The sequence below is a fragment of the Panthera uncia genome (genome assembly GCF_023721935.1).
Source record: "Panthera uncia isolate 11264 chromosome C1 unlocalized genomic scaffold, Puncia_PCG_1.0 HiC_scaffold_4, whole genome shotgun sequence".
Lineage (NCBI taxonomy): Eukaryota > Metazoa > Chordata > Mammalia > Carnivora > Felidae > Panthera > Panthera uncia.
In genome coordinates, this window is record NW_026057585.1 from 10,135,123 (window position 1) to 10,155,601 (window position 20,479).

The 20,479-nt window shown below is 40.8% G+C and overlaps 1 protein-coding gene and 1 long non-coding RNA gene across 3 annotated transcripts in view; one reads left to right on the forward strand and one right to left on the reverse strand.

Annotated features, from left to right (window-relative positions):
• Positions 1 to 5,330: 5,330 nt before the first annotated feature.
• Positions 5,331 to 14,617, reverse strand: LOC125912245 (uncharacterized). 2 transcript variants are annotated; one of them, XR_007454645.1, is made up of 4 exons: positions 14,321 to 14,617; positions 13,939 to 14,035; positions 11,728 to 11,807; positions 5,331 to 7,786 (listed from the first exon to the last, which is right to left on the reverse strand). It is a non-coding gene; the product is annotated as an uncharacterized LOC125912245 (long non-coding RNA). The 2 variants fall into 2 exon arrangements; XR_007454644.1 differs by having other exon boundaries at positions 11,728 to 14,035.
• Positions 14,618 to 14,720: 103 nt separating this feature from the next.
• Positions 14,721 to 20,479, forward strand: part of SLC16A1 (solute carrier family 16 member 1) — a 42,488-nt gene continuing 36,729 nt past the window's right edge. Inside the window, exon 1 of the mRNA XM_049616552.1 lies at positions 14,721 to 14,896. The gene's annotated coding sequence lies outside the window, so the exon portion shown is untranslated. The remainder of the gene's footprint in view (positions 14,897 to 20,479) is intronic.

Consider the following 20,479-nt stretch of genomic DNA (forward strand, 5'->3'; position numbering starts at 1 on the left):
GATATCCTGTATCTTAAACCTTTTCCTCTTTATCCTAAACTTTTTCCATTTCCATTTTTCAGACTTAAAAAACATAGTTGCCAACTATGGCATTATAACACATAAGTAGAAAGGAAGAAAGATGAGATAAAGATCAATCCAAGTATTGTTTGAATTCTAAACACTCTGTGGCCTTGGTTAAGTTTGGACTTAATTTTTTCATCCATAAAATAGAGGGAGTTGGGTTATTTCTAACCTGTCCTCCAGTTTGAATTTTCTGTGATTTCATCTGACAAGCAAACTCTCCCCTTTGTCATTCTTGTCGTTTGTGGAATCCTCAATTTTTTCCAACTTATTTTTTAATCACCACAGATGCTCAGAATAAAATAGCTTTCTCTATATAGAATGCCTTTTTTTTTTTTTACCCCAGGTAATCATGGCACTACTTGAAATTATAAAATATATCCAAATAAAAAAGAAAATACCTCTATAATCTGAGTTATAATCTTCTAATATTACTTTAGTTTTTTATGCGTATTTGTTTAAAAAATAAAATTGTGATCACTTTGTACTTATTTGAAACCTACATTTTGTTGTTGTTGCCTTAAGAGAGAGAGAGCATGCTCACATGTGTGAGCAGGGGAGGGGCAGAGAGAGGGGAAGAGAGAGTATTCCAAGCAGGCTCCATGCTGTCAGTGAAGAACCTGACACAGGGCTTGAACTCACAAACTGTTAAATCATGACCTGATTGGAGATCAAGAGTCGGATGCTTAACTAAGTCACCTGGGCGCCCCTCTCATGCTGTATTTGTAATCCACTATTAAATACTACAATTTAACTCATCTATTATTGTTAGACATCTAGGTTATTTATAATCTGTGTTATAAATAACACTGTAGTGAACAAATTTGTACAAGAATAAATGATTAGTTCTTAAGAATAAATTTCATAACTAGAGTTACTCCCACGAGCAATTTTTGAGTGCTGGTTTCCAGACACCCTGGGGGTTATAAAACAGGTTTTATAGTTTTAATTTATATTTCTTTTCTGTATTTGTTTTTATTTTAGAGCTAGAGGGAGAGCAAGGGAGAGGGGTAGAGGGAGAGAATCCTAGGCAGACTCCACGCTCAATGCAGAGTCGGATGTGGGGCTTGATCCCACAACTCTGGTATGACCTGAGTCAAAATCAAGAGCCAGACGCTCAACTGACTCAGCCACTCAGCTGCCCCATGAAACAGGTTTTATAATTTAAAGAAATCCTTGCTAATATGCCTTGTGAAAAAAACCTTGAGGTTCTAGGCTTTGTAATTTAGAGGAGCCCTTGTCAATATACATATCTGATTATTACTGAATATTTTTCTATTTGGTTTTGGTCATTTGCACTTCTTTTTTTGGTTAAGTGTCTACTCCATTACTTTGTTCATTTCTCCACTTGCTCACCACTTTCCTTTTTGAGACACCTCAAAATGCCTCATTATTTTTGATGGGATAAATTTTATAAGGTACCCTGCAGATTCAGGGAGATTCAAAGTTGTTTTTGGAGATCATAATCATCATAATTATGGTCCCAGACCAAACTTCAACTAATGTCCCCCCCTTTTTTTAGTTTTCCTCTGGACTATCCATGAACCACTTTATGATTTTGTTTTGCATTTTATTTATTTTTTAATTTTATTTTAACGTTTATTCATTTTTGAGAGAGAGAGCGAGCGAGCATGAGTGGGAGAGGGCCAGAGAGGGAGACACAGAATCCAAAGCAGTCTCCAGGCTCTGAGCTGTCAGCACAGAGCCTGATGTGGGGCTCGAACTCACAGACCATGAAATCATGACCTGAGCTGAAGTTGGGCGCTTAACCAACTGAGCCACCCAGGCGTCCCTGTTTTGTTTTGCAATGTAAATCACAAACTTACCAATAAATCCTTTGAGGACTCTTTTCTGGAGCACCATTCCCAGCAACATTTTAAAAATGAAGTATCTTGAATTAAAATACTGAGAACTTCATTAATTTTGTGCATTGAAACATTAATAAATCTTAAACATTGGTAGGCCAATACCAGATAAATTGGCAGGACATTAGCACATTGTGGGTATTCAATTTTAAATGTACAACTTATTACAGTGTATGTATCAAAATTATGGCAGCAAAAGAAAAGATTTACATTCAGGTACGTACCTACAATTTGATTCAGCACATTGTGTGTATGGACTAGCTAGGTAAATAAATAGGCAAACACCTTGAAGTGGCTACCTTCACCAGAACTTAAAAATAAATAAATAAAAATAAAAAAAAAATAATAATAATAAATAAATAAGTCTTCTGTGGCCTAACAAATGTGGTGCTCTTTAGAGCCTTTAGGATATTAAGCTAGAAGCACTGGAAACCCACAGAACCCCCTTGCTGGGCTCTGACTTACTGGCTCAGCAGGTTATTGTTGATTGTTGATCATTCAAAAGAACAAGTTGTAACTCACTGGCCATGTACGGAATAACAAAGCACATCTTCACATAACTTACTGTCCCTTTACCTTTTTCTGAGCCTGTGTCTATTCTTTTTTGGAATATATCTTTTAATTTCTCTTGTATTTTGGGTTGTTTCATGTGTATAACTATTTTTAGAATTTGTTTTTTAGAAAAGACAAAAGTTTGTGTTACTTTTTGATTCTGTAACAAACACTGTCCTTACTGACATTAAGGAAATCACTTCAAGGTCTTTTCTGGGACATCCTGTTTTTTAACTAACACTTTAATATTGAAATGTGTTGGTTGTGATGTTGAAATTAATCCAATGTACCAAAAGAGCAATAAATCTTAGAACCAGTTAAGTGAAAAACAGAGAGAAACATGGGGTGCCTGGGTGGCTCAGTTGGTTAAATGTCTGACTTTGGCTCAGGTCACGATCTCATGGTTCGTGAGTTCAAGCCCCGCATAGGGCTAATTGCTTTCAGCACAGAGCCTGCTTCAGATCCTCTGTCCCCTCTCTCTCTGCCCCTCCCCTGCTGGTTTTCTCTCTTTCTCTCTCAAAATAAACTTAAAAAAAAAAGAGGGACAGAATATTATATGCAGTATGCCACCATAACATAAAAAATGTGTATTTATATACATAGAATATACACAGGATACAAAGTACCAAAATGTTAGTATTAATATTGGTTTTCTACCAGGTGAGGTGAATGGCTGGGTATCAGGGGTGCAGGGTTTCCTTTTCACTGTATACTTCTTGTACCTTATAATTTTTATTCCACGTACAGGAATTAACAACTTAAAAATAGAATTTAATAAAAATTTTATTACACATAGTAGGCACTCAGTAAACACGGAGTGAAAGACTAAACGAATAAATGGATGAATTAAGTAAAATGAATCAGTGCCTTACACTTGCCCTTGCACTTAAAACTTGCACAAAAGCCTTGTGTAATCCATAATGTATAGCAGTGGCGTTATGTGCCAAAACCACAGCAAAGTCTTAAGGCTGTAAATGGTCAATATCTGTAAATCTTCAGAAATGGCAGAATTGTGATATCACCAAGAAAGGAGCTTTGGTTGGCAGAACAGCATTTTTGTAAGTGTGTTCTAGGCTAGTGCCTTAAAAATTCCTCAGTAAACAAAGCCAGATTATCCTCCACCCTCCAGGTCTGTGAACCACCACTCTGGCAGAAACACCTCTTGTGGTCTGGAAGAAAGTGTACTAACTCTATTATTAAAGAGTCAGGTCCCAAGCTTGTCTAATGGCAGTTTTATCAACCTTCATCTCACTGCTAAGCAGTGCAATTTCCTAATTGCATGAGACTGAATGGCTTTTTAAAACAGAAATCAAGACCGAATGGGGAGAAAAACTATTATCACTTTGTTAGATTTCTAAATGGAAACAACCCATTACTCTTTATTATATTACAAAGAAGTTTCATAATGTAGATGGTCCCTGACTTAGGATGATTGGACTTAACGATTTTTTTGACTTACCCATGGTGTGAAAGTGATACGTTCAGTAGAAACCTTACTTCCAAATTGTGATCTTTTTCCTGGCTAGTGATATGCATGCAGTATGATCCTCTCCCATGAAGCAGGGCAGGGGCAGTGAGCTGCAGCTCTGTCAGCCCTGTGATCGTGAGGGTAAACAACCCTGTGCTTACAGCCACTTTGTACCCACACATCCGTTCTGCTTCTCACTTTCAGTATTCAATAAATTACATGAGATATGCAACACTTTAGTATAAAATAGTCTTGTGTTAGATGATGTTGCCCAACTGTAGGCTAACATAAGTATTCTGAGTAGGTTTAAGGTAGGTTAGGCTAAGCTATGATGTTCAGTAGGTTAGGTATATTAAAAAATGCATTTTCAACTTAGGATATTTTCAATTTACAATGGATTTATTAGGATATAACTCCATCATAATATCCAGGAAGATCTGTTATCTCCCTACATTTGCTGAGGAAGCTGGTCCTAATATTTTTCTGAAAAATAGTAAAAGGTAGGGCAGACAGACTTCAAATCAACATGTTTATTGTATCTCTCACTTCGGTGAAGGTGAGCAAGGATTTATACCAACTGCAAAATTACTTTAGGCTTTGTTTACTTCTTTATGTCCTAAGATAAGCAAAGCAGCAACCTGCTGTGTGTATTCAGGTCAAGCCTTAGGGACAAGCATGGATGGAAAAAGTGACAGTTTCCTGGAGTCAAAATAATAAAGGATGAGAGTGGAATTCTAGCTATTCTTGTTGGGGAGATGAAGGCTGAATTGTGGAATTCACTGTAACACAGATTCTGAAAGAGGTTTGCCAAAAAATTAAGGATGACTGGATAAAAGTGGTTTTACATTGAGCAATTCTGTGTGAAACGTTTACAACGGCGTCTAGCACAGACTTTTTATATAAATGTTAGTTGCCATTTACCATCATCATCATTACATTGAGACTCGCCGTTTTAAAATACTCAAGTTTTTATTAGCCATATGTAGGTCTGTATAAGGCAATCTGCAGGATACCATGAGAAGAAACAGTCCTTGTTTGTAAGAAGTTTATAATGATACATCTTGAAGGAGAAAAGATAGAAAGTTAAATTGTTAAAGAAAAAAAATATTTAGTTTCTTTGAGGCAGTGTCTTTTGCTAGTTTAGCTGGAGTCCTGCATCAAAGGCTGAGAAAAGTTCATAGCTTGTTCTTTCCCAAACAAGTTAAAAACAGAGATCATTATTATTTAAAATAAAACAGAAATTATAGTAGTAATTTATTGCTTTTCAACAATTCTGGTGTCATAAATCTAACTGAACCAAACTCCACATATATCTTGAATACAAGGATCAAAATTCTCAGGAAAGTGAGGCACTTTCATATAGTGAGTCTACAGCACAGTCCTTTTTCTTTCTTTCTTTTTTTTTTTTTTTTTTTCTGGTAAGGGTAGAATACCAAGACGAAAAGACCAGGAAAAGATTGCCTAGAGACCTAGATACACGGGACTGTCCTTAGCTTTCATGTATGTATACCTCCATTTCTGAACACGTTTATTTTTGGATATCTTCCAGTCTATGAAAATAAAGGGAAGTGGGATAAAAGGAACTGTACTACACTACACTGGATAACCAAAAGGTGGCAAATGTTCTTCAGTCAAACATGTCTTGCTATCTCTCTGAAAAGGAGTAGGCAAAAATCTTTTTGAAAAGAAAGCTTGGGGTGGCTCAGTGGCTTAGTCAGTTAAACATCCCACTCTTTTTTTTTTTTAATTTATTTTGAGGTGGGGGAGGGGCAGAGAGAGAAGGAGGGAGACAGAATCCCAAGCAGGGTCCACACTGTCAGCACAGAGCCCCAAGTGTCCAACTCCCGATTTCGGCTCAGGTCAAGATCTCACCTGATTTGTGAGATTGAGTCTCGTGTCAGGCTCTGCAATGACGGCAAGGATTCTCTCTCTCCCTCACCCTTTGCCCCTCCCACGGGTATGCTCTCTCTCTCTCTCAAAATAAATAAATAAACTTTAGGGGGAAAAAAAGCGCCTTAATTTCTGGTAGAGATTGTCCTGGAAAGGTTAACTTTCCAAACTGACAGGAAAGCATACCAAACACTAACACATAATTTAAATTTCTCTTCAACATACAAGAGAAAAATCTATCCTTGATTTTTCTATTAGGCCTTTCATACCTAGCTTAAAATACACCCTGTTCTTCACTCACCCTAGCTTTCCCTCTTCAGGTGAAAATTAAGGAGAAATTTTATTTGCTTTGCTAACGCAAAGAAAAGTTTTCTACATGGAGAATGTTTAATTTAGATCACAACATGTTTATATGGCTATCTGATATTGTTAAGGTAATTTCTGAATTCTGAAGCTTTTGCATTTTTAATAGTGGACAACTCATTAGGGATTTAGAATACATGAATTTTACTCCCTTTTTATTTATTCATTTTAAAGAGAGAGAGAAGAGAGAACATGAGCAGGGTAGGGGCAGAGGGAGACCGAGAATCCCAAGCAGGCTCTACATTCAGCATGGAGCCTGATGTGGGACTTGCTCCCACGATCCTGGGATCAAGACCTGAGCCAAAATCAAGAGTCTGATGCTCAACTGACTAAGCCACCCAGGCTTCCTGGAATACCTGAATTTTTAAAATACAAAGACTGCATACAAGTTTGCCTGAGGTCTGTAATACTTCAGGGATCCACTAAGAGCCCTTCCTTCCCATCCATGGGTTGGTAAGACTTGTGAATATGTAATGTTAAAAAATAATTAAAAGAGATCTAGGTCTTCCCTAGGAGATACAGCAAGACATGGAATTTAATTGTCAAGCCAATGCTTTTCCCAAAATAATCATGTGCCCCCATAAAGGAAATAGGAAATGAAACATTTAATTTGGATTTGGAGGTGGCCTTCCTAAGCAATTTGCTCAAGTACAAACAATAATTACGTAGAAAGAACCTGATTATAAATATAATTATGAAACCTGATTAATTCACAACCAGTGGGGAAGCTAAATTGCATTACAAGGAGGTTTGAATGATATAATAGAATTACTAAAATTACTCCCTTGTTGGTCTATCTGCCTCTCCTTTATTTCCATGTTGTCCTGTACACAACTTACCAGGTAGGAGAAAGTGTCTTCTATGAAGAAACAGTGTACAAAAGATAGAAGGCTCAGGGTTGAGACTTTAAAACAACCCAGCGTTTTCTGCCTCCTATTATCCACCTCATCACTACCCTTCTATTCTTCTCTATGACCTCAGGATTTTGAACAAAATAAAATGAAAATAGCCTAGTATTTAACACAGGCTAAGTAAAATAGACCTAGGTTTAAATCTCAGCTTAATAGGGGCGCCTAGGTGGCTCAGTTGGTTAAGTGTCCAACTCTTGTTTTCAGGCTCAGGTCGTGACTTCACGGTTCATGGGACTGAGCCCCATGTCAGGCTCTGCACTGATGGCAGATCCTGCTTGGGATTCTCTCTCTCTCTTTCTCTGGACCTTCCCCACTCTCTCAAAATAAATAAACATTAAAAAAAAAATCTCAGCTTTTCTTTAGTATATGTGCTACCAAAGTGAGCACAATCTCAGCTTTATAGTACTTGTCAGGTAAAAAAAACCTTAGTGATGTTATCTATAAATTTGGGAGATGGGATGGGATTTCCCTAGATTCTTGGCAGAAAAACCTGTTTAGGTTTAGGTGCATGGCTGCAGTGATGAAGAGTTCTCCCCAATGACTCTTGGAGTCCATCTGTCTCTCATTCCACTGGATTCCGTAAGCGAGCTATGTTGCCGACATAGTCTGAATCATGTACTCCCATGTTATGGTTGAAGCACGTCTGGGCTGTTTCATGCATGATGTGGTCACACCTGCATTGGTCAAAAGAATGACTAGTGAACCATAGGAGATATACAAGATGGGAGTTAGGGGGCTCCCAGATTAACTTCATCTTTTCATTGCAAACAGAAGCAAAACCCTATTACCAGCCTGTCTGGGCCTAATGGAATATGTGACGAAGGCCGTATGCAGTCTTCTACTTAGACGTCTACACCTGATGAGTCTTACCTGTTGCAATTTATGTCTTTGTGCCTCTTGTTAACTTCCTGCAGCATTTAACTTTTCTAGATTCTAGTTCCCACTGATGTGGCTATGGTGAGTATACAAACAATAAGGTGTGTGTGCATGGTGGGGACGAGAGACTGGTGAAAACAATGGCTGAAGCAGAAATGGTGTATTCTTTTTTTTTTTTTTAATGTTTATTTATTTTTCAGAGAGACAGAGAGAGAAAGCATGAGCAGGGGAGGGGCAAAGAGAGAGGGAGACACAGAATCCAAAGCAGGCTCCAGGCTCTGAGCTGTCAGCATAGAGCCCGACACAGGGCTTGGGCCCACGAACTGTGAGATCATGACCTGAGCCGAAAGTCAAGATGCTTAACTGACTGAGCCACCCAGGTGGCCCCAGAATGGTGTATTCTGAGCTTGATGAGAGTTACTATACTTCTGGCCCTGAGGTACTGAGCAGGCCAGCAGTCCTCGAAGTTGGTAGCATAGTACAAAGGGTATTCCTCTACTACAAGATTTTCCAGTTTCTTTCTTGCTACTAGATTAGAGGTGATAAATAGTCAGAGGTATATATGCACACCTAGAAGACTTAAAGAGGGCTCTACCAAAACAGGATAAAATTAAAGCCCTCAGTGTGAGACTATGAGTTTGAAGACACTAGAGAGAATTGTCTATAAGCAGTTAGCTTGGCACCTGAGGCTGAAGGCTGTCCACCGCCAAGAGTATAGTGGGCCATTTCAGTCACTGTAGCCATGACCAAATGGAACCATGGCCTGAGATGAGAGAAAATTGTGGAAGAAGTTGTCAGGAAATCCACTGGGTCTCTTAAACTTGAATCTTGATCTGCCAAAGGTGACAACGAAAGGAGAATCTCCACATAGGGAGGAGACTGCCAAATCTTGTTACTAAGACTCTTGTTCTGACTTAAACTTTTCCTTGGGGAAACTTTCATAAATTATCACTGACACCACGAGGAAGACTGGGGGTTGGGAGCATTCCCTTTTCTTTCTTTCTTTCTTTTTTTTTTTTTTTTTTTTAAGACATAGAGTGTGAGCAGGGAGAGGGGCAGGGGGGACACAGAGAGAGAATCCCAAGCAGGCTCCATGCTGAGCCTCAATCCCACAACTCCTAGGATCATGACCCAAGCTGAAGTCAAGTGCTCAACCGAGAGAACCACCCAGGCACTCCTTACCTGCTTCTTAAATAGCTCAGCAGAGCTCAAGCTGGAACAGACTAGCTGCCGTAATATGTGTTTGGCCTCCTCCCTACTGCCTGCCCATTCCTCATTTTCAACCCTCCACACAATTTCCTATCACTATTGTTTTCCCCTTCATACTGATTAAAAATAAAGTATTAGGAGTTTAAAAAACTCTATTTTCTTCTGCATTATTGAACAATGTATTATATAAAAATGTCCAGTAAACTTGTACTGTGATTAGTATTTAGGGAAGGGCTTCATGAAGCACATTTGAAACATGTGAACTTTGAGGCCTAGATAGGTATGGTCACTTTCACCATGCTGCTCACCACTCCTTATACTGGATTTGGTTACCTCTTCCTAGTCCTTGAAGGCTTTTCAATTTTCAATCGGTGATTTAGATTAAACTTGGCTAAAATTCAGGGATAAGGTAGAGTGATGCATTAATCAACAGACTTATAAAACATGAGTACTTACCTTCCCTTTTGGGTATCCACAGAAGCCTGTCAGCCTGGCTCCTACTAGGCAGCTCTGTGGCACAGGCCATTTCCCTTATGTAAGTGGGGAGGGCCCTCAACATTTTCTAACTCCTCTAAGTTCAAACCCTGAAAAGGTAAATCCACCAGTGCCACCTTCTATCTGTTCTATGTTCCAAGTTTTTCCTGTATGAGGACCTTCTTCTTCTTTGAATGACTGATAATAAGAATGTCTTATTTAAGGAAACTCTGCACCCTACCCAAAGGTAGATATACCTACCAAACAGGTATAACTTCACTCTATGGCCGTAAAAATAATCCTACCAAAGCACAGCAGGCATAACATCTGAACTCATGGTTTGTGCAAAATGTAAGGTGGTGGGGGGAGGGAGGAGGCTTCACTCTATTAATACACAGTTCAGAAGTGAGGTTGGTAGCCCCTGGACCTCACTTGGGCACAGGTGTCATAGATATTGTGTGGCACGGGGCACTGTGGCAGATTCACAGTTCTCAGAGGTCACCACAGATTAAGCTCATGCTTTATTTAAGCCTCATCTCATTCACCAGTACAGCAGCATCAAGGTCCAGTTAGAACACCCAGGTCTGGCTACCCAGGCAGGTGGATACATAAAGCTAATCATTATGATCTAAGAGGTCTCCTTCATTGCATGCACCCCTCTTCTAACTCACATCAAGCTTGAGGTGCAGCTGTTCAGAATTTCCAACTGCCTGCTGCTGCTGTTGGGTAAGAGCCATAAGATCCAAGTTCTCACAATGAAAGATCTTACAGCATGGAATATAGGCGCCAGGACACCCAGAACTTCCTGGAATACAGGTAATCTTAAAATTAAGCTTTAAAAAATATGTCCCAATGTCTCCACCCCAACTTACTGCCTAGAGGCTCACAACTATCCCAAATTCAGATAATCAGGGAGTAGTTTCCTGCAGTGCACTTTCTGGTTTCAAAGGCAGATTTTGTGGCCAACAGCTTTTATAAGGATTGTTTAGCCCTGTGATGGGTAGAAGGAAACTAGAACAGGATCTTCCTAAATCAAGAGGTCTTCAAACTCTAGGGATTAGTTTCCTATGGTATTAATAGTTATTTATAACCACTTCTGCTCCTGTATTTTTGGTGAAAACTAAATGAATACTTCCTGATGATTCCAGAAAATATTATATGCCCTTAAGCAAGTTAACTTCTTGTATCTGTATCTGTCTGTAAAATGGGGATTATAACAGTACCTAGTTCATAGTATTTTTATGAATAGTAAATGAATTACTATATGAAGTGCTAAGATCAATGCCTGGCATATAATAAGCACTCCCTAATTATAACACCAATTTATCATTATTATTATTATTATTATTATTATATTTCCAATCCCTACCCCATCTGCCTAGAATACTAAAGACAGGAAGAAAGGGAGGGAAGGGAGGAGGGAGAAAAGGTAAAAGGAAGGAAGAAGCCCAGGGTTAGCCAGGATCAAGGAGGTAGACAGGTCTGGCAAATATGGAGGGCCACGCCTAGAAGGAATGCTTACTAGGAAAGATCCTAAACAATGATATAGATTAGAAAGAGCATAGACCAAAACTGTCTCTGTGCTGGCAGAGAGAAGCAGCAGGAGACAAGCTGTATCAAACCATGAATGGAGTAAGGGTATAGGAACTGGACTGCCACATACAAACAGAGCCTCAGGCAGTTTGGTTGAAAGCAAATTTCAAATTTCATTTTCTATATTCTGTTTTGAGTTATCATAAATTATAAATGGGGAATTTTTCTTAATCAATTAAGTATTGTTGTGTTTATAATAAAAAACCCTTTCCTGCTTTGTTTGGTGCTAGTGAAATGTGAATAACAGCATCTTCCTATTTCCTAACACAGACAAATGATGGAATAATTAAGGGGAATGTAAGTGTAGTATTTTAATTCCAGAAAAAAATAAATTATAATTTTATTATTTTCCTTTTTAGATAAAGCAACTGGATAACTTACTCAGCTTAAATAGTAACTGTTACACATTTTCAAATTTTTTGCATTTCTCATCCCATTACAAATTTCTGGTTATAACTCTTACCTTAAAATCTTCAGAAGTTTTGCTCATTTAACAAGCTTGCCAACAGCAGATTACCCATGCATCATCCAGTCTATCAGCCTCTAAAACAGGAAGGTGAATCTGAAGAATTTCATGATAAAACCAAAAGCCACTAGAGAATATCATGCCTTCTCTGGTTTTGATGTAATGATTCTGAAAGACCCCACCGTGAAATGCTTTTTACCTTAAAGATTACTTGGTACATGCCATTTATTAGATGAGTGACCTTAGAAAAATCTTTTAGCTCTCTGGACCTTAATTTCCATTTCCGTAAAATGTGGTGGGTTGGGTCAGATGATCTTCAACCTCCTCTCGGCGCTAAATTTCTGATCCTGCAACTACTACAATTTTATTTCTTCAATGTCTCATGGATTAATCAGGAAGAAACTTGGCAGAAAAACATTTTACCTGTATTATTTCATCAGTTTTGCCAGCTCACCCACCCTGTTTCTACTTTTTCAGCTAAGAACCTTTTCCTTGCTTTTGATCTTTCCCTCTTATGCACTTTATGAACAAACTATAATGTTAATCATAAACACTTGTGGAGTGCTTTCCAAGTTTTACCAACCCCTTCTGCATATACTCTTACTTAATTATCACAATAGCTTGGGCTGATAGATATTATCTCCAATTTACCTGGCCCAGAAGAGTTCAATGGTTCAATGAATTAACTGTCCAGAGTAACACCAATAGTAAATTATGGGAACAAACCTTCTGATCCCAAAGTATGTACTCTTCACAACACTACAGTTTCTACTAGGGACAGATCCAGATTTTGTGGAGCATGCAGCATACACAATTTTGGTGGACATTTTCAAGAAAAGGAATACAAAATTACAATAAAACACTAATATAATCCTGTGAACACATTGTTAGGGCCCCTGTCAGGTCCTGGAAGGGGTCTATTCAAGTGAAGTGCCTTTAGGATTAATCTTTAGGGCTCGGTTTCACGGGTTTCCACAGTTATACAATTATTTAGTGCTTACTTTCTGCCAAACACTTAAGTAAATAGTATTTTTATTATAACAACCCTAGGAGGTAGGTACTATCCTTGTTTTACAAAGCAGACAATGAGGCTTAGAGAGTAAAATAATTTGCCTAAGGATATAGAGCTTATAAGTGCCAAGTATCAAAATTGAAACTGTGGAGATCTGGCTCCTGGGTTGATAATATAAACCCATCCCACCCTATATAAGTCTTCTTTTCGGGTTTCCTAGAATCATCTTAATCTACTGTTTCCCACTCCATTCTATAGTTCGGGCCCTGATAAGCTCATGTCCGAACCAGTCCCATGCTGTCTCCTTAACTCAATTCTCCTACCGTCTACCATGAATGCTGCTACCACCCTAATAATCCTAAAGCACTACTGTTCTAAGTCCTAGACACCCCCATGGCCTAAAGTGCCTTCCTTCTCAGCATTTATCAAAGGTGAGAAGCAATTAATTGCTGCTCATACGCAGTACTTGGCCATAGATTCCATACCGTCTTCTAAGGTGTTGAACTATTACTGAAAACTTTTCGTTGTGTGAAACAGAAGCAGAGTGGGTAAGGGGAAAGCACAATCACCTCTCAGAACCGGACCCTTCAATCCCCACTCTTCAATCTCAGTTCTTCACTTGTAAAACAAAACCTTAGAGCCAATCTCACAGGGTTTTTGTGAGAATCAAGGGTAGGAGGAGGAAGGAAGGACTCGGTTGGGGGAAAGAGCAAATGGTCATCAAATGCTGGCTGATTTCTTCTGCCTGAATGGGAGATTGCCCCTAAAATCTGTAAACTCTCTGAAGGCAGGGGCCTTCATACATTTTTGGTATTTCCTGAAGGCCAACTTCAGAGACACCTCATAATTATTCAATCTGATCACTTAAACAGAACCACTTCCCCTGTCAAGACTTGCTCAAGAAACTACAATGGCTCTTAGGACAAAATCTGGCTCTGGAGTCTGACTGTAGGTGTTGGCCACTTACTCTGTGACCTCTGGAAGGTTACTTAACCTCTCTTGAGCCTTAGGTCCCTTATTTGTAAAATGTTAATAGTTACCGACCTCATAAGATTGAGGATAATTCAGGTGAACTGCTAAGTATATAATCGGTCCCTCAAAACTGCTAGCTCTGATTATGTCCTGTCCCGAACATTCGGTGTCCATAGAAATTTGGCTTTTGCATTCCCTTGTCTCCCCGTTTCTGGCATACACACCTTCCCCCTAGAGACAGGGGTCGCCACCCTCTGAGCCGCTCTTCTTTCCCGGTTTCTGTGTTTAACCACCACCATCCACCAAATACCACAGGACAGGCTTTGTATTAAGAAAGTTCCATAAATTCGTCAAAACCACCAAAAGCGCCTATGAGGTCGGATCTACTACCGTTGCCATTTTAGAGAACAGGAAACAGGCCCTGAGGGTTTGGGTGACTTCCCCGAGTTCACCCAACTCTGCGGAGGCCACAGCCCGCGCTCGCACCGCCCGCCCCTCTGCCTCTTCCCGGGCCCGAGGTGCACCCGCATCCATTCACACCCCGCCCAGCCCCTCCTCTTCCAGCAGCTTCCCGGCTCCCCCGCGCGCCCGCCCGTCGCCCCCCACACCTGAGTCAGGCCCCCGGGGGTACGCCCCATCCGTCCTTCGCGGCTTTTCCCTTTTCTCTGCCAGAGACTGAAGGGTAGGCCGGCGCCGGCGTCCCGCACGCGTGTAAGTCACCGCGAGCTCCTTGGACTGAGGACCTGAGGGGCAAGCTCCGCAGAGGAGCGCTGCGGCTCCGTCCGCGCCGCGTAGCGGGGGTGCAAATCGCGGGTCGTGCTGAGCCGCCGGTCACGTGGCGGGGAGGGGGCGCCGGCGCGCGCGGGCGGGCGGGCGCGCGCGCCTGCGAGCGTGTGGAGGCGCGAGTCGCGGTTCGGGCGTATGTATAGGGGGGAGGGGGCGGCGGCCGGGAGGGCCGACTCCGCCCCCTGTGCGCATGCTCCGGTCCCGGCGGGTTATAAGGCAGCCCCGCCACGGGCCCGGCCCCACAAAGTGCTGGCGAGCTGCGACGTGACCAACCGGCCGCGTGGGTTCCCGAACGAGCGAACGAGGCAGCTGGTGAAGGACGCGACCTGGACCCTGGGCCCTGCGGAACTCCAGCCGCGTCACGCACACGCTCGGCGCCGCGAGCCGCGCATAACGGTTAGTTGAGTAACGGCCGGCGGCGGCGCTCGGCGCGGACCCTGCGGTGCCCCTGCTGCCCTCGCGGATGGGAGGGAGCCTCGGGAGCCATGGGGTGGGAGGCATGCAGACTTGAGTCTCGGGGGAGGGAGGCGGCCCGGCAGGGGCATCGTGGCCGCGGGCCGCCGCGTGGCCCCGGAGCGCGGCGTTGGTGAAGGAGACCTTGAGGCGGTGGGGACAGCGCCTCGCCCCACTGAGCTGCGGCCCCCGTGGTCAGGTGCCGGCTACCGGCCTGGCCGAGGAGTTGGGTCTTGGTGCCGGTGACCTTGGGAAAGTCGCTCTTCCCCAGCCTTCAGGAGTCTTCTCAAGAGATGCTTTTGATTTGGAAAAGGGACGACGTGGGGCTGATTCACGTGGTGCCTCCCGGCTCTCCTGGCCGCGTTCTGATCCGAGGGAAGGGACTCGGGGCGGGAGTTATTTTGGACTCGTGGCATGCCCGCCCCAACCTTCTGGGCCAGCCAATCCTTGCCCCACCTGGTGACTTGCGAGGGTGGTTTGGGGAGCCGCAGTCCCTGCAGCTAAGGCGTGACTGCAGGGTGCGCGTGGACTTTGCGGAGGGAACAGTGCAGCTGGCCGGCCCCGGGACTGGTGCTGACGGAGGCTCTTTGTCATTCAACCTGTGGCTGCGGAACGTCAGCTGTAGCGCCCTCGCGCTCCTGGGCTTGAAGGTGGCCCTGTTTGAGAGCAGTCTAAAGGATAGCGTTACACTTGGTCAGATGCACTCGGTTTGTTCCAAGTACATCCTTTTTTCCCCACGTGCATTTTAACATTTCATTTCCTTGCCATGACTTATTTGGTGTGACACGCAGTTGCCAAAACTACTTTGAAATTATTTTCAACCAAGAAACAAACGGATTTCTACTTGACTGGAGTTTCCATCGTTTGCTTACAACCTAGGCGTCTACTGATAACAGTAGAATGTTTACAGAGCTTACCATAGCTAGTTTTTTTTTTTTTTCAAAAGTTATTCCGGTTTCGAAATAAAATGCGTACACGTCAGTGCCCTAATGAAACAAATGTGGATTTAGTAACTACTGGAATGTCGTGATAGGGTGAACTCTGAATTGTGTGAGAGTTTGGAAGAGTATGACCAGGAATTAGGCATTAATAAACAACTTCAATGTCAGTTACCAGACCTATGAGTGAATTAAACTATGAATCTTCAGCTTTTTAGTTTGGCATTAAATTGTGCCCATAAATCCAAGTCTTATGCCCTCAAGTACAACTTTGCCTTCAAACTGCCATGGAAAATATCAGGAATTCAAGACATCTAGCATTTAATATAGGTAATGGGTAAGTATTATTTAAAAGTTTAACATACTTGAGTAATTCAGGGTTTAGATAAATGCTGTTCTTTAATCATACTACAGTGACTCTTGTTAAACATGTAAGTTAATGGTGTGGAGAGCTTTTTGTGAGATTTTTATAGCCGAGTAGGTTTAAAGGTAACCTAACAGGCTATAACATCCCTAAGCAGATAAAAAAAGAGGTAAAAGGTCATAGGATGAAACCAGTTGATAATGTTTCAATAGTTTACATGTGTTTTCATCTTTTAAATATTAATGCATATAATATTAGCCCTGGAAAAGATCTTAATCACTACCTAGTGAGATTCTCTTATTTTACACATCAGGAAACTGAGGTTGGAGAAGTTAAGTGACTTAACATTCTAGGTCTGAAAACTTGTTAATACTTGGGTGGGAATTAATGTGTCTTTTGACTCTCATTTAATCAGATTGGCACTCTTGAGCTTTCTGTAAAATTGTTAATGTGGGTATAAATTATACTAAAATTATTTTGAGTATTTTTTTCCCAATTTATGTTCTTCATTCCCATTGTGTTTTCAGTCTACTTTATAGTACATTCCTTTGTAGGATTTAGGTCCTGTAAATGCCTACATGGCCAGTCTTTTTTTTATTGCAGATGAAGACTTGGAAGATGGAACTTAGTTATAAGAAAAATAGACCAGAAAGTTATAAATATTTATGTATTCAGCAATTTGGTACTAGCTACTAGGCACTAGGAAAGGCTTAGGATTCAGCAGTGAACAAGTTCCAGCCCTATCCCTTCTGGAGTTTGTAGTTTAACTGAAGAGCAGATAGATAGGCAAAGGTGATTACCACAAGTATTGAGTGTCCTGGTAGAGGAAGTGCAGGTTCCCAAAGAACCAAATAGTGTATTCTGGAGATATGAGAAGACACTCAACTTAGTATAGAAGCGATCTGGGTAGGCCTCTCTGAAGAAATGGTACTTAGCTTTTTAGACTTGAAGGTTAGGAGCTAACTGAGCCAGGAAGTGATGGTGGAAAGAGCATTCCAGACATGAATACTGAAACTGCAGTCAGAGTACAGGGTACATTGGAAAAACTGCAAGAATTTAATCAAAGCTAAAGCATAGAGGGAGAAGGGAGATTAAGGAGAGATGAAAGTTGGAGAGGTAGATAATCTCAGATAATGGCCTTATAAGTTATTTTAAGGAATTAGGGAAGGGACTACGTCAAAAATTTAAGGAAGCACTCTTGCCTTGAAGGCAGTCTAAAGCAGTTTAAGGGTTTTAAGTGGGACTGGGAATGACCTGATCACATTTTTCATTTTAGGAGCATCATTCTGTATACAAGCATCGTTCTGTATACAATGTGGGGAATAGGCTGATGGGGAGGCTGTTGGAATGTGCGAGACCACAGTGATAGGCAGTAGTGGGAGGATGGAAGAGAGAGGGAACACACAGGATTCTGTGGCAGACCAGATGGGAGAGACTGGGACATCCAGAAGAGTTAACAATATCTCATAGGTTTCTAGCTTGACCAAATATGATTTTACAGATTTATTAGATGGTATTTATCTCCCTTTAATCAATGGGGACATTTAAGACATGTGACTAGTCCAGGGCTGCTCAGGTTTGAGTGTTGGAAACAAAACAAATCCATTCCTGTCTTTTTAGTTCCATTGGTGTTATTGATAGTGATTTTTTTCTTAATCCCTTCTAAATTTTTTTTTTTTTTTTTTTTAGTAATTTTTTTAAATTTATTTTTGAGAGAGAGACAGTGCAAGCCAGGGAGGGGCAGAGAGAGAGAGGGAGACACACAATCCGAAACAGGCTCCAGGCTCCAGGCTCCAAGCCGTCAACACAGAGCCCGATGTGAGGCTCGAACTCACAAACCGCGAGATCATGACCTGAGCCAAAGTCGGACGCCCAACCATCTGAGCCACCCAGGCGCCCCACTTACTTATTCCCTTCTAAACAATTTATTATTGAAAATTTCATACACAATTGAGAGCCAGTACTGTTTCATCTATACCCTTTCCCGTTCCCCTACAGCTGCTACTGGGTTAATGTGAAGCAGATCCTAGATATACAATTATTTCATTTGTAAATATTTCAGTATGTCTCTAAAAGACATGACTCCAAAATATCATAACCACATACCATTATCTTACCTGTAAAAATGAACATCATCAAATAAGCAGAAAATTCAAATTTTCCTAAGTTTTTTTTTCTTCCCTTTTTTAAAGTAAGCTCTATACCCAACATGGGGCTTGAACTCATAACCTCGAGATCAAGAGTCCCATGCTCTATGGACTGAGCCAGCCAGGTGTCCCCCTAAATTGTTTGAAATAACTAGGTTGCTTGGTTTGGGATCCAAACACAATCACACATTACATTTGGTAGGTATGTATTTTAACATGCAGTTCCCACCCCCCCCTTCTCATTTTCCTCATAATTTATTTGCTGAAGGAACCAGGTTATTTTTCTTAAAGTTTCCCTCATTCTGGATTTAGTTGAATCTGTCCCTCTGGAATAGTTTTAATATGTTCTAGTTAAACATGTCTCTTGATTCCCTGTATTTCCTGTAAATTGGTGGCTAGATTTAAGACTTTGAGCATGCTTAGATCTGTTTAGGTTTGATTTCTGAGGGTAGGGACAGTGTGGGGGAGAGGGCAAATATAATCCGTAGATGATGATATATATTTCCATCAGGAGGCCTATGTTTGGTTGCTACTGACTCTGCTATATTAATGGCATGGTTCCATTTTTTTCATTAGTGGTTTGCAAATGCCCTCTAATTCTAACATTCCTTCTCAGTTGATCAACTGGAATACCTCTATAAAGAGAAGTAGGGCTTTCCCCCCCACCCCCAGTTTTAGTGGGATATAATTGACATACATCATTGTATAAGTTTAAGGTGTACAGTATGATGGCTTGAGTAACATATATTGTGAAGTGATTACCACAGTAAGTTCAGTTAGCATCCATCAGCTCATTAGATACAATAAAAAGAAAGCAAAAAAAATTTTTTTTTGTCCCAAAGAGAGTTCAGGATTTATTCTCTTAACATTCATATGTATCATATTAGTGTTAATTATAGTTGCCATGTTGTACCTCCTATCCCTTATTCTTATAATTGGAAGTTTGTACCTTTTGACCACCTTCCCCAAGTGGTTTTTGAATGTAAGGGTAAGTTAAAGTTTGTGTTTTAATACAATATCCTATGTGATTGAGACACTGTCTTTTTGGAGAGGTGTATTTAAGTGTATCAAGGTTCATTTTCTTTAAAAGCCAGTATTTTGTTAAAATGTTTTTAGCACCTGATGTTAATATTTCAAATGGTTTTTACTATTTGGGATATTTAGAATTTCTGTTCTTAAATTGATAGGGTTTCTTTTGGTCTTCTCTGCTATTTCTTTGAAGAACTTATCTGTTCCCATAGCTTTTGGGGAGTTTCTGGTAGAATCACTACCAAATCTAAATCTCTAGCTGTAACCACATTACAGATTTTAAATTCCTTGAGGACAGAGATTGATTACTCTTATCAATGATCTGCTTTTCTAATTCTTGGGCATTTCAAAATTAAAATGTTGCTTAAAGTTCATTATCTCTGCCTGTTCCCAACTTCCCTTCATTCCTCACACCCCCCACCCCCAACCTACTCTTTTCTTCTGATTACCATTCTTTCAGGTAGTCAGGGTTAAAAACCTCTGAGTCATCTTAATACTTCTCTAGTAGGTCCCCTGCCCTACCAAGTGCAATTAAGTGCCAAACCTTTCCTTTGTTGTATCCATTTGCTTCCCCCACTCTACTTTTCATTTTTATTACTACTCCCTAGTTTAGGCTGCTGCCATGATTTGTGGCGTGGCCTTATACCTTCTCTCATTGCCATCCCCCTTCTCTAATCTGCTCTATAGTGTGCTGCCAGTTCTGATCATGTCATCTCTCTAATTAAAACCTTCTCATAGCTTTCTAGTGCCTACCAAATTTAGTATTTGCCTGTATAGATTTGTCTTCTACAATATATAACTCCAAATTATCCTTCTAAGTTGTATGCTATTCTTCCTTTAACTTGCACTGACAAACTGAAATTTTTCTCCATGCTTTTTTCCCCTGTAATTTTGTTTTCTCTTTTCCTGGTCATGGGATCCATTTTATAATGGATCTTTATGCCAAGATTAGTATAGGTGACATATTTGAACCCTTGTGTTCTATAAAGAAGTGATAAAACAGCAATAACAATCTTAAGGAAATGGTGATTTCTCTTCTGAGGTCACA